The 15,415-nt window shown below is 33.9% G+C and overlaps 1 non-coding gene across 1 annotated transcript; it reads right to left on the reverse strand.

The window, feature by feature from the left end:
• Positions 1-2,391: 2,391 nt before the first annotated feature.
• Positions 2,392-2,464, reverse strand: TRNAP-GGG (transfer RNA proline (anticodon GGG)). Its single transcript has one exon. It is a non-coding gene; the product is annotated as a tRNA-Pro (tRNA).
• Positions 2,465-15,415: the final 12,951 nt, after the last annotated feature.

A 15,415-nucleotide genomic window follows, 5' to 3' on the forward strand; every position in this document is an offset into this window, starting at 1 on the left:
TTGTGTTTTTTTTAAATATGGTTTTGGCTGTATTTGGTGACCAGATCTGAACAGCCAGAAACTTCTCCACCTTCCTCTTCCCCATCTCCTTCCCATCCTCACAGCATACCCCAATTGGGGATTCCATAGTTTCACTGGCTCAGACGGTTGGGATCAGTTGGACTCTAGTGCGATAACCCTATAATAGTGAGAAAACAAGTAAGTCATCAGAAAATTACACATAAGTCATCAGAAAATTACACATAAATCTTCATAAATATATTTATAAAACAAAATAAAAGTAGTAAGGCACAAGCCACAAACATAACCTTGTCACGAATTTACAAATGTGCACGAAGAAAAAAACATTAAGATATTTAAGAACTCGAATAAATTTATCCCCAAAAAGAGATTGTCAAATAAATTTATCCCGAAAAAGATATCGTCACACCAAAGCCTGTCCCACCGCTAATAATTCTCTTTTATTCCAACGTGTCACACTATGGGCGAGAACCCGAGCCCGCGGGCCATAAGTCATAAGAGGGCCGACACTAAATTATGAATATTTTCGTTACCTCAAGTGAAACACAAGGCGACTATTCATCCCAGGCCACTAAAACAAACAGCTATTAAAATAACCCCGACATTTGGTTCGCGGCGACTCGAGGGTTCACACAAATAGAATCATTATTTATTGAACGCTAATTTTATGTTTGGTTTTTTGTAAACCATTACTTCTGTTGATTTTTGACTCTTACTACAGCTGTATCAAATTCCCAAGCAACGGCTAAGTTTAGATAAATAATAACAACTGTCTTCTGTTGACAGTTCGTCGAATTACTCCATTACTTAGCAAAGGCTAATCCAACAAAATGGAATGCCTAACGCAGGTGTACCGATCAGCGTATGTCAAAATTGGCTGAGTCATTGGACCTTACTTTTTCGAAAATGAGGCTGGAGCAACAGTTACGGTGAATGGATCGCTATCGAGAGATGATAAATGATTTTTTATGGCCGGAATTGAATGGTATTAATCTGAACAACGTTTATTTTCAACAAGACGGCGCTACGTGCCACACAAGCAACTAAACCATTGATCTTTTACGATTGAATATCAAAATAACACCTCTTATTGGAAAACCCTGTATATGTCATGTTGTTTGTTGTACGTGTGTTATAACAGTTGAACCTTTTTTTCAAAGATTTTGTTTTCTAGGAACACATTTATTATTTGACATTAAAATAACGTCTTCTTTCACATCTGTGCTAAAAATATTATAATTCGACCTTTAAAATAACCGCATTCTAGGTATAAGAGATGTGAATAAATATGAAATAAAAAATGTGTTATTCAATGTCAAAGGCAAATCTTTCGTCAAAGAAGTATTTTTCAAGATTAGGTGCTTATCCTTTGTCATGTCTAAATAAACATTTTTTTTCTTGATTTCGGGAGAAAACACAAATAAGTACCAACCTTTCAATAGTTAATTCAAATAAAAAAAAATGTAGTTAACATTAATAATTTCAACTGAAGACAGAGATAAGTTGGAAAAATATATGCAGAACTTCCAGGCAAAAAGGTTATACTTATTTTATTTAAGTACTATTATATTTGGTGAACTGCTTTCGCTTTGGAATCATGAAAACAAACCTTCTTTTATTAGTAGCATTCGTCATTATTTTTACAAATCGAAAGCCTTTAAATGATATGTATAAAATAGTATGTTTCTGTTGTGTTCCCACAAATAGTTCTCCAACTTTAGAGAATAAGTTCTTTATATAAAATCAGGAATTTATTCAGTACTTTGCGTATTACAAGAGTGACATCAATGGTCGACCTAACTAGGAGGTGGCTAAATGAGATCTGCCAACACCATGTTTGTCTGGAAGCAGCGTAACTGGCCCTAACGACTACTTACTACTAGCTGCCATCTTGCGGACTTCCAAGCAAGCTCTTTGCACTGCCCTCAATGAGTGCATCTGTTAAACACTAAGGTTACTCACTTCCCAATAGTTTCAATATAAATATGACGGTATTAATAATTTTTATATACCTTTAAATTAAGATTACGAAAAAATAATAAAAAATCAATGAAAACCTTTTTGTAAATAGCTTTAAGAACTTCGTATAGTTACATTTATTGTGTTATGCATGTTTATTAAACAAAAATGATAAAAAACAAATTGTTGAGAACATGGAGAAAATTGGGGAATAAAGTGAATCTGTAATAGGGGGAGCAGAAAGGGGGGGGAGAAAATATTAGAAAATCAACTAATTAATTATATTTATGAGTGTAACCGAGGCGGAAAAATTCAAGGAATTCCATAAAATATATATAAATTTATTATAAGCAATAATTAGTCGCTTGCAATATCAATACAAATTGAAAATATCTCCCGAGTAAAAATAAATGCCGTCGACGGGAAGAGAACCCGTGCCTTCTGATGCCCGGTCAGACGCTCTGAACCACTGAGCCACGTCGGCTTATTTCCAACCCGCCAAATAATTCAATATGTACGTATGGACGTATTAGTACTTCAAATCAACAATTACTGCTTATTATATTTTTTTCCAACTTCCCGTCGGTGGCACTTATTTTTGCTGTGGAGATATTTTCAATTTGTATTGATATTGCAGCCGACTAATTATTGCTTATAATAATTTTTTACCCTTTGTGGTATGCATAAAAAAACCTAGTCTTAAAAACATTACTTAATCATTAAAAAAATAACATATAAATTTTATAAATTTCTGGGATTGGGCGGACCAAATATAAATAAATATCTTAGAGAGAAAGGTTTGAAACTTATAAGATACTATAAAGCTTTATAGTTGTACGAGTAGTTTTTTTTAAAATTTAATTAATGTGACAGCCCTTGTATGAGAACCAAAATAAATGCAGTTAGTATTAAAAGCACACATCTCAATGGGGAATGTTTGTCTCTCCCGATGGGGTATCGCCACATCTTAAGTTCGTACCTCTGGTGGCGCGCTATAATATCATCTTAAAGGTGGCAGAGGTGGTGTCCCGCTCGCGGGTTTTATTTTATTTTGAGTTATGGCAGCATCGGAGCGACGACCCGTGAACGAAAAAAGGTGTGACACTTGTACTAATACGTCCCTTGTTCCGTGTCAAGGAGTTCAAGGAAATATCGGGGAAGACGCGTCTGCCATTTGGCTGTCAAAATGGAAATTAAAAGGAAATTAATTATAATAATAATAATTGGTTCTGTCCCATTGTCGCAAGTAGCATGAGGTGATTTTTCACAAAAATAGTGCTTTAAAAATTTTCCAATTATTACTTTTATTAGGGTAGATGAATATGGCTTGGATAGAATTGCATAAAATAACAATTAGTAGTTTAGTGAATAAGTGTGAAGATCTCACGTCCAAAAAAGTATGTTTTTCTGATTTACTCATTTAATAAATCAAACCCAAAATTTCCTCTGAAATCATAATATTTGGAAGTAGGTACTAAAATACCTACCTAGTTAATTAAAAATCATTTCTCATTTCAAAAACGAAGCTTTAGTAAACCATTAATCTTTGGTAGGTCAGCTGATCCTATTTTGGTAATAACTTACTTTTTTTGAAAATAACATTTCTAAATTGTACCGTTTTACCGCATAATGTACCTATTTATAATGTGTTTTATGAAAAACAGTATACAATCTACCATAAGTATAAATATGATTTAAGATTTTCACGGCCAAAAGTATTTTTAAAACAAAATTTTTCAAAACAATCTAATAACACATCTGCCCTGATGATGGACACTGCAATGTTGTCCGAAACGTTGGCTAAAGAAGGAGTTGGCGCAACACGGCATAACACCCCAAAAAAAAATAACAAAAATACCATAAGTATATTCCCAAAATAGCTTACTATATTCAGAGATTTTTTTTTGGTCGTGCCAATCGGCTGCTGCGGCGCACAACAGGTTAAATCGGCCTCCATCTTGAAACCGGAACCGGAAACGGAGATTAAATTTCAAATGGTGGAGTCAAAGCAGGACTTCGCTACCCCACAGTAAATAAAAAAACATAATTTTATAATTACATGAATTTAAAAAAATCGTTAAGTACCTGCCACACTTAAGGTATTTGCTAAAAATTAAAAATTGAAAAAATTACCACATTTTGTGTAAATTTGAAACACACAGTTTATTGAAGTGTTATGATTATAAGAAAAATAGAACTTGTATACTTTTCTTATAATTTAAATTGACCCAACACTTATAATTTATAACTTATACGCCCGGTATATCAGTCGGGATAAATCGGTCCCACGATCCTTGATAAACAGCAGAATAGTTCATTTTTAGGATTCGAGGCGCTTGCAATCACATGTCAAACTTGAATTTTATGTAAGCAATTTCAAACTTCCATCTAACCGAAATTTGCAAAAAATGCCTAATTTGATAATATTCATATTGACTTTATATTCATCTAGTGAGGAAGGTCGAGGTTATATATTACGAGGGATTTTAAAAGTTTCAACGTCAGGACAGTTGGTTTTTATCGGATAGTTCGACATAATTTAAAAGTTTCAAAGTCAGGACAGTTGGTTTTTATCGGATGGTTCGTCATAATTTAAAAGTTTCAACGTCAGGACAGTTGGATTTTATCGGATAGTTCGTCATAATTTAAAAGTTTCAACGTCAGGACAGTTGGATTTTATCGGATAGTTCGTCATAATTTAAAAGTTTTAACGTCAGGACAGTTGGTTTTTATCGGATAGTTCGACATAATTTAAAAGTTTCAACGTCAGGACAGTTGGTTTTTATCGGATAGTTCGTCATAATTTCAAAGTTTCAACGTCAGAACAGTTGGTTTTTATCGGATAGTTCGACATAATTTCTTAGAGAGTACAGCAAAACAAATGCTATTTAAAATTAGTATCTTCGCACATGTGGACCATGCTGATTGAATTAGGGAACTTTATCAAAAACCAACTCATAAATGCTGCCGTCGGCGTCGTTGATATTTTAAAAGCTCGCGTCCAATCTCCCGATAACAGTAAAGAGCATAGATATAACCTATTACGTAGACAGTTTTTTGGTTTATTAAAGAAATTAAAGCTCGTTTCACTACTCAGATCTGGTGATTTGATTTGAAATTAAATAACTTTTGCACTTTGTTCCACTTATTTATTTTCACCAGGACCGGTTTCATCCTACTACGGAAATTTTCAGACTGGTAGTTGAAATTTTTATGCTATGGAATTTATACAAACTTAGACAGGGGTACACAACATTGTCTCTATATAATGAATGATTATATTTTTTTATTAATTTAAGGTTTTTTAAGCTATTTCGTTAATTTGAGGTACATATTGGTAATTATAACATTATTTATTAAAGCTATAAATGATGTTACCCAGTAAATAGATATTTTAAATTCACATGAGTACAAATGAATTTATATAATTGAAAAGGTTTTGCGATTACTGATATTTTTTTCTGCTAATGTTGGGATATTCCCTATTTGTTGACAAATATTGATAACACTTTGATAATTATTGTTATTAGGATTCTCCATACATTTGGGTTATTGGTTATTGGTGATATCTAGGCTTGCGACACATACGGATTATGTTCCAAGCCGTGCTAAGCTCGACATTCCAACAAAACCGAGCTTAAAATCAAATGATATACCGAGTCTCTTAGATTAAGGTAGAAATATCTAACAAAATGGCTAGCACGCTGAAGACGGTCCAGATAAATCTAGTTAAACTATTTCCAGACGAAACAGTTCTTCTCAGTGAAGGGGAATCTAAAGCCATTTTGTTTTTCTTATTGCCGACTCAACAACTCTGAAATTTATTTCTTCTTGTATCCGGGAGCTACCTATGGATTTATGTGTGTATGTTAAAACCTTCGTATAATACCTCTTATGCTATAATAAAGGCTAGCATTTATTCACTGAATGTTTCTCCGCTGTCTAAAACATTTTTATCTTGAATTTCTCGGTAGATAAAAAAAAATCGATTTTTTTTGCCATATGTTTTTAGTAAGAGCCTTGAGTATGTGCCTACCTACGCAATCCTACTAATCTGATGAACGAAAAAAGTGCACCGATCGATTAAACCAAAGTTTGTTATTGCATTAGAGTATTTTTTAGTCATTAAAGTTGTAACCATTGACGGTTTCTGTGGTATCTATAGTTAATTCGTCATTGTACAATTTACTCTAATAGAACAGAAGTCTAACCTATACTTTTTTATGACCGGATAACTCATATAAATAACAATTCAGCACGCCTTTAAAAAGTGAAATTATAAAATGAAACAAAAACTAGGTTTATATAGGGTTTTCCAATAAGAGGTTTTATTTTGAATAGCTTGCTATTTCGGTAGATGTTACTTTTAAGGCTGTCATTTTTTGACATTTGCAAGTAGAACCTACGCCATTAATAAAAATGGAACGATACACGCTTCAACAACGCATTCAAATTATTAAAATTCACTTGAGTGAATCAAATGCAAATCATCTTGAGTGATGAGGCCCATTTCTACCTGGCTTCGTCAACAAGCAAAATTTTCGCATCTGGGGCTCGGAAAACCCAAGACTTATTGTTAAAAAAGCTTCTCTATCCTCAACGTGTGACTGTTTGGTGCGGTTTATGGTCCGGCAGAGTCATTGGACCTTACTTTTTCGGAAATGAGGCTGGACCAACAGTTACGGTGAATGGAATGCGCTATCGAGAGATGATTAATGTGATGATTTTTATGGCCGGAATTGGATGGTATTGATCTGGACAACGTTTACTTTCTACAAGACGGCGCTACGTGCCACACAAGCAACGAAACAATTGATTTTTCACGATTGAATATCAAAATAACACCTCTTATTGGAAAACCCTGTTAGTTAGTTAGTTAGTTTTTTTCATCACTTTTAATGATATAATAAATCTAATAAAATTACTAAATCTTTAGTAATTTTTCATTTTTACTATCCTATGCACTAAAAAATGTTACTATTTCTTCAATAATTAAAATTGCGAGTTTTCAATCAATCATAATTTAGTTCGAAGTTTTTTTAAGGCTTTTACTGCACTAAACAGCTCAATTATGTTTTGGCGTAGTCAACTCAAAGAAAGGTAGTTGTTCTAGAGATAAAAATAAAGGAAATATTAATAAATTGACGATAATTGGTAATTGAATTATATTGCGGGAAGTGAAAAATTTCAGACTTATTGACTTACAGACATTGTGAATGAACAAATGTAAGTGCAGATAATACTAAGTTACACCATATATTAGAGAAAATATCGATGGCCAAGCACACGCATGTGTTGAAAAATTAATTTATAAGAATACTCCAGAAATTAGAAGATGTGAAGCAACAAAAATAATGTGATGAAATAAGTAATGTAAATTTCCCAAGAAACAATATATACAAAGTGTCTTATCTTGTTAAATGCTTTACAAAACACGTAATCGTTTTTATTTAAAATTTAACACATGTGTGCGCTAGACCATGGATATTAGATTTCAGATCTCTCTTATGTGGATGAATTGAATGGTATTAGCAATACAGAAGCAGGTCAGGTTGAGCCATTTATTTGGAAGGCAGGCGAGATGACTGTGCTGGGCGGCAGAGGAGAGTGAAACGTTCGTGCAAATATGCCCTCTCTCCGTTTCTACCGATGCAGTACGGTAGTGAAAAATACCTTATTTCGAACTCTCCGTAGGAACATATACACCTGTGGGCAATGTTCTAGATATAAGGAAGCATGAAAAACCAAATAAAAGTGCACTGCAGTTTCGTGTACAGAATATTATTTGAGCTCCCTTGCCATTGCAACGCTACGATGTCTGCTGACGATCCTTATCAATCTTTCTTCATCTTTTAACATGTTTGTAATTTTTAAATATCAAACATAATCTAGTAAACAATGTATAAGTTACATAGAATTATTATCTATATATTACAATTCAGCATTTGTTTATTTTGTGATTTTATACACATACAACAACGCTCAAATAAATAAGCTACGGAAAGAATTGCGAATACCGCACACTAATCCTAATTCCTCAATCTTCTTCTTTCGTATGGTGGGGGGTCAGAGGGGGACATCTAGATCTGCGAGCCATTTTAGGGCCTCAGGCGTCGCCATGTGGACCTCATCAATCCCGCCGGGGAATGAATGGAGCGGGCATTATTAGCGGGCATATATTCCTCAATAATTCGGAACCTGTGGAACTATTGCATCCATTACTGGATTTGGAGCGAAACGAGAGGGAAATTAATTATAACTTCCACAAAGACACGGAAAATGCCTATGTGGTGTGTGTGAAGGGAGCGAAATGTGAATTATTACATTAAATTTTTTTTAGATCAAAGGGCAAACCAATATTTTTATTTATTTATTTAATATAGATATCAGCGGGTACTATGGTGTTATATAAATTACACATCGGTACAAAATAGGACAGTTCAACCATGAATATCTCGGAGTTAAATTTTTTAACTCATTACCAGAAAAAATTAGAAACATGAATGCAAATATAAACGAATTCAAAAGCCACCTTAAAAAGTATTCCGAACAGTTGAACTGAATCGTACCAAATATAAACAAATATAACAACACCCCCATACACACAAGCCCTGCTTATCTATGGGTACATCGAATACTTATATTATGTAATTAATAACCTACTATATTGTGTTATTATATTATGTAATTGTTATATTATGTAATTCGTGTATCTTTTTTTTTACTAATAAAAAAAAACTTTAAAAAAAAAATGTATTTATAATCACAATCTCACCAAAGAAGAAACTGGTTATTGTGCTTGGTGAGCGAGTTACACTAATTATAAGGAAAATAGAATAACATTATGCAATAGGTAAGTATATAAATATATAAATTGAACAATTGAAACTTCTGAATTATATATATGCTAATGCAAAGCTTTTGATTTTTATGTTTCGGAGTCAGTATTCCAAAATTATCTGTACCTGAATAATTATTTTAAACAGAAATATTTGTGTATTGTTTAGTGTGGAAATCATACAATCATGTATGTATAACCAGCTAGTAGCCGATGCGTCAGATTTCAAAGTAAAGATGACATGTTATGAAGCGTGTTCCTTTGTAAAAATTATTCCCGAGGTCGGGGCCCTAGGCAGGAGCCTATCGGGGGGAAAATAATCTCAGTAGCGCCCTGGCGTAAGACTACCATTCAGAATTGAAAACGTTGCTTGAAATGGCTTTAGCCGTGTATGGTTATCAGATCTGAAAAGTCAGGAACTTTTCCATCTTCCTCTCCGCCATCTCCAGATACTTTAATAGTACACAACTGCTGACCCTGTACAATTCGCAAGTGCGCCCTACTGTCGAATTTGGCAGCCATCTCTGGTCCGGAGCCCCAAAATACCTGAAAAAAACCCTTAACTCTGTGCAGAAACGGGCGATCCGTTTGATAGATTCCGAAATCTTAACAGACGGACTGCAATCTTTAGAGCACAGGCGTCAGGTAGGTATGCTGTCCCTGTTCTATCGGTATTAAAATGGAAGATGCTCTTAGGAACTAGCGTCATTGATCCCTTCAGCACCGGTGCGTAGTCGGGATACACGCCAAACGCGCGCCCAACATTTGTACACGGTTGACATTTGTCACATGAGAACGGGTCGCTTCTACGATTCGTTCTTAAGTTCAACAGCTCGGCTGTGGAACGAACTGCCGGCCTCTGTGTTTCCTCCCTCCTACAACATGGGACTCTTCAAGACCCATGTTCACTCCTTCCTCTCCACAAAAAGACCCCCACACAGCATCCCCAAAGATGACATAGGCCCTGAGGGAAATTATTTTCTTCAGGGCCTCCTGTGTGGAGTTAATATTAAAAAAAATCTCCTTCCCCCCCACTAACTTACACTCACAACATACCTTGATGGCGGATGCTTATGAGTAATAAGAACCCAGCTATGTAGTGAACAGAATGGTAGATTATTGTCTACTGTGATACTGTGTTTCGGATTCTGTGTTTGAGGATCAGATCTGAATAGCCAGGATCTTCTTTTTCCCTATCTACTTACCCTCCTTCTCTCTTCAGCCTCACAATGCATCCCCATTGGGTACACCTTAGTTCCCCTGGCTCCAAGCGGCTGAGAGCAGTTAGGATTCTTGTTTGATATTCAAAGTAAAAATGATTGTTCTTATGTCAAAATATATTTTTACACTCACATAATGGAAGCTAATAAAACCAATTCAGGTAGTAAGTAGGTACTTTGACCGTTTTCTGTGTGAAAATAAATTAATAAAACAGAATTTTTTGTTCCCGAATTATATTTATAAAGCCAAGATATATGAATTAAAAAATAATATGATAACCCATGCTCGAGCATAATACATTCATTTTTATTCACATGAAATATTCTCCAATTAATTTCCTTGACGCAAATCCGACCCAAATATTTTTCAGTCATCATTCATAGATAAAAAAAATCTAATTCCAAGCAGGATTAAAAATAACACCCTTAGCGTCAAAATGGGATAAGATCACAAACGCCCTTAACTTAACGCTCGATTATGACCCTTAACGACGATAAAAAACGTTTATTAATTCCATTTAAGTCCTTCTGTGTTACGAAGGGACATTAGGGTTTGGGCGGTTAGGAACGTGGGCGAGGAAGTTAAAGACATTCCGCTGAAAGCTCCGTTGCTAACTCTCCCTCTTTCTCATAAACTACGTATTTATCAAAAAGAGAAGTCATAACGTAGGTCTCAGCAGCAGGATCGTGCTTAACTTCTTGCTAAGAATCGGAAGCATGACAAATTAACATTATTTTGTGTCGGCCGAACTCGAGTGTAAATAATAATATATATCAAATAGTTATCCTGACCCAAGGTAATAAATCATATCTTTTTTTAACTCGAGTCAGTACGAGTCTCGACAAAAATATACCAAGACTGATCGAACATTAGTAGTAGCGAAAAAAATTTCGTGTAAGCACCAAAACTTTTTTTGTTTGTTCACATGGTTTCGTTTGTATTGCTTTACCATAGCTAATATGACATAACAAAACAATTATTATTAACCGTACTAACATGACAAAAGAATATGCCATTAAAAACTCATTACGCTACCGACGTGGGAATGCATCCGTAATATTATTTCGTATAATAAAGATATTACGCGAACGAAACTAATATTTTAATTTGATATTTAGAATGTGAACAAATAATACTAAATTAATGTGTTAATTTGAAGTGATTATAATATTGTAACAAAAAAACATACAACACTTGAAATCTCAGGATGAAATTGGACATGATGATGTAGAATTGAAATCCCCGAGGTACATGTGTGGCAAAACCATGTACAATCATGTGAGAAATGTGGAGATTTGCAAAGAATGAAATGATGATATAAGCGTAATGCGTAAGATTAAAGAGGGACGCTCAGTCGCTTAGGTGGTTTGGGCATAATAACGAATGAACGAAAAAATGGCGTGAAAGGGGAATATATTATGCGAATATGAATGGTCAAGTGAACTGAATTATTTTCTTTAATCAAAATGTAATAGCTTATAATTTAAAATACATGATGGGTACGCTTCAGAGCGTCGTTGACAAATTATATTATTATTTGAGACAGAATGAAAGTTTAATTTTATACTGTCTCCAACATGGTCTCTATCTGATTTATTTATATAGTGACGAAAGCGTTCAAATTTGCAGATCGGATATTTAGTGGATTTTTATTAATAATACTAGTTATACTCCGCCACGCATTGTGATTGCTCAGTCCGTCTGTGCAGATAGAGAAACAATAGCGCGTGTTGCTTTTACGTCCAACAGATTGCGTTATTTAAAATAAGATGTTTATAAAACAGATGGCGTTGTTTTTCAAAATAAGCATATATAAACAATAAACAAACTTTACGACCGGTTATTAGATGGACGGACAGATGCGTCTGGTTACCAATCTCGCGTCGTTTAATACCTTTGATAAGTCATCCATCTATACACAAATATTATCCAGAATAATTATGGTAGTTGGAATTCTTCACAATATATTTTTTAAAATTTAACTCCACACTGAGAAAAATAATTTCCCTAAGGGCCTGTCATATTTTGGAATGCTGCGTGGAGGGTCTTTTTAAGGAAAGGAAGGAGAGAAAACTTTGTGAAGGTATGAAGGTTGAGTAGGAATCTAAGGATCAGTGTGTCCAGGAGTGAATATATCCCTCCCACTGAGGCGCAAAGCGATGGGTCGAGATACCAGTTGGAGAAGTCAAAGGGGTCTCTCCAAACCAGCTTCGAACCAATCGGGGTAACCTATCGTAGAGGTGTTGGTTATGCATAAATGGTTCCTGTGAGGAATTTATAATGTGAGGTTTTTTGTAACCCGGGAATGTGTGTTTTCTTTCTATTAAAATACTAGTGAGCCCGGGCAGACGTTGTCCTGCCACAGACCGCCTTCTATGTAGACCGCATTTTATATAGACCTCATTTTGTTTAGACCGCCCTTTGTCTGTTGTCGCAGTTGTCGGATATTTTAGGCATTTGACATACATAGAATTCATACGAAATGCCCGTCCATCGTAGATACTACTCGTACTTTGACGTTTCATTTGATATCGATCATTTCAGCATATTGTGATTATTGTTCAGTACGATAGAAAATAAGTAAAAATGTGAACGGCACCGTTCTATAAAAAATGAATTTTATAAATGATGTTAATAAAAATTGATTCTTAAGTCTCAATAATTTTGTGTTTTAAATTATAGTATTAAATTTAAATTTAATGTAGTGCAATATGAATAATATTTTTTGTCAAATCTGTATTTTGCCAATATGAATAGATAAAGCTTACACAACTTAAGAATGAATTAAGACCCTTTTTTTTATTTTTTTTTTATTTATTTATTTTTTTTTATTTTTTTTTTTTTTTATAAAATAATCCTAATCCTAAAATGGCTTAAAAATATTAAGAAGGGGTGGAAGGGAGGGGGTGTGTAGAGAAGTTAAAATTCGTGGTTGTGTGTATTTTTGGTTGATAAAGATGAACAAAAAAAAACAAAATTCGTTGGAAAAAAAAGATGATATCGCGTTAGGTAGTTACTGAGATTATGCTACCTGCAGTTACTGCTAAAGAAGGTGGAATTACAAAATGTGACTCGTCAATTTTTAAAAAGTCATTATAAACGAATAACCCATGGGAAGTCAGTCGCGGTGGCCGGGGCTAATCGATTAGTCGGCGGATCAACTTAAATATACTCACTCATATTCAAAGGGTATAACACTACTGAAGTCATATCAATATCTTCACATATCTTAGAACATCCCAAAATTTAATAATAAAAAATAAAACATAAGTCAACGTTCCTCTTGCACTCTCTGGAAAAACGTTTGCAAAAAAAGTTCGTTCGGTTTTTGTAATTAAATATTTTATCATCAAAAATGTTTATTTCGGCTGTGGGTCCGTCTGTGATCGTAACTCAGATTTGTTATGCAGACTAGCGTTAAAGTGCCTACCCATAATACAATATTTTTACATTTGAAAACAGAAATGTAATAAATAACTGTTTATGAAAAAAATAATGTCTGTGACGGGTGACGTGGATTTGATGTGCATACAAATGTACAGTTTTATTCCAAGATTGATATAATTTTCCACACTTTACCTTCAAAACAAGCGAAAAGTCACTGTTATAATGATAATTTGAAAAAAATACCTAACCCCCTTTTCTCAATTCTTTCTGCAGAATATTGTGAACTTCTTGGTGAAATTTTTCACACTTGACGTTCAAATGAGGTAAATTACTGTGTTCCTTTGATTTAGAAAACTCTGTGTAAAACGTGGGCAACGCCGGGGAATTCAAATTGTATTATACCATAAAATACAATTAAATTTTACCATAAAAGTATTTTCATTCTATATTTGAAAAGTGTCTTTCTTTGTATACAATTTTATGGTTAATTTTGACAAGTGGAGTCAATTTCGTAATTTTTCAAGGATCTGCGCTTTTTAGCTAATATGCAATTATCAACCCTACATTTAAAATAGCCCGTGATTTATCACGGGTCAGCGTTAGTTTATAGTAAACACCTTGTCGTAACTAAGAAACTAATTATCGTATTGATTACATCTTGATCTCACTAATAGATAGAACTCAAAGTGTTATTTTTGAAGCTACACCCTTGTGACCCTTAGATCTCGAAATGCTCTAAAACAACTAAGGTTTAAATTGAGCCATTGGTATGTGCTTGAAATGTAAGTCCCAGGTGGGACGGTGTTGCATTAGGGAAGAGAAACGCGATCGACTACTACTGATATCAGGAATAAGGAATAATAAGACAAAAGTAGTCGAAGTTTTTCAGGACTCCTCTCATTTTGTATTTTTCGCCTTGCCACAAACAAATAAATTTGTTTGCAAATTACAGAAGCGATATTTCCATCAATAAGTGTAATAAATGACGCTGTACAGTGGCATGTCAAACTACACGGAGAAAAATGAGTTTTGCTGATTTATTAAAATCCGGTTAAAACGGGATTGCAGGCCGTTTTATTTTAAAATTTGAGTACATTCCTAACATATCGGAACACTGTTCATGTACCTGCATTTACCCTAATAATTTTTAATTACGAATTTCGAAAATATAACATATATTTTATATGAACACGTTTTTCGACATCGCTATAATTACTTTTTTACTAAAAGTTTATTAGGAAACTCATCAATTTATTCGTTAAAGGCTTCCGTCCCGTTTTTAACCGGATTACAGATAATTTGATGAGGTTCTTAAAAAATTATCAATATTTCATATACGCAAATTTTCTACGTGTAATAATATAATCCAATAATATTGTCAACAAATAATATATATTAAAAGCAACAACAATTAATATCAACATTAAGAAAATGAATTGAAAATAGTACTGGTAATTCCTAAAAAAAATTGTTTTATTAAATATTTGTGTTTTTTTTAATGTATTCTTAATGCAATTTAGAAGATGAAAGATATTATCATTATCATGTGTTGTCCTTGTGCAAGAACACCATTCAGAATTGAAACGTTGCAGATTTAGGCGTGTTGGGTGACATATCTGAATAGCCAGGAACTTCCCCACCTTTCTCCCCTGCAGACGGTTGGGAGCAGTTGAGATTCTTGTGTGATTTCCACTTTTAAAAAATGGATTCTGGGGTCGATCCCCACTAACTTACGACCGTTATATTTTATTTTCTCTTTTATGTTTCGTTAAGATTTACTAATATTATAATCTCGATTGAAATATTACTTTGATGAGTAAACTTCAAAAGTTACCTATTCCAAAGAACTGAATCTTAACAAATCGTTTGCACAGTCGAAAATCTCATCAATGTTTCGTTTGCAGAATAATGTTCAAATTGAATTCTCATCCAAAATTACCAATAGTTATGGGATGTATGTCTTCTGGAGTATTCCACCCTTAATTCAAA

The sequence above is a fragment of the Hesperophylax consimilis genome, chromosome 18, assembly GCF_061612785.1.
Source record: "Hesperophylax consimilis isolate HC1 chromosome 18, BYU_Hcon_1.0, whole genome shotgun sequence".
In the NCBI taxonomy this organism is placed as follows: Eukaryota; Metazoa; Arthropoda; class Insecta; order Trichoptera; family Limnephilidae; genus Hesperophylax; species Hesperophylax consimilis.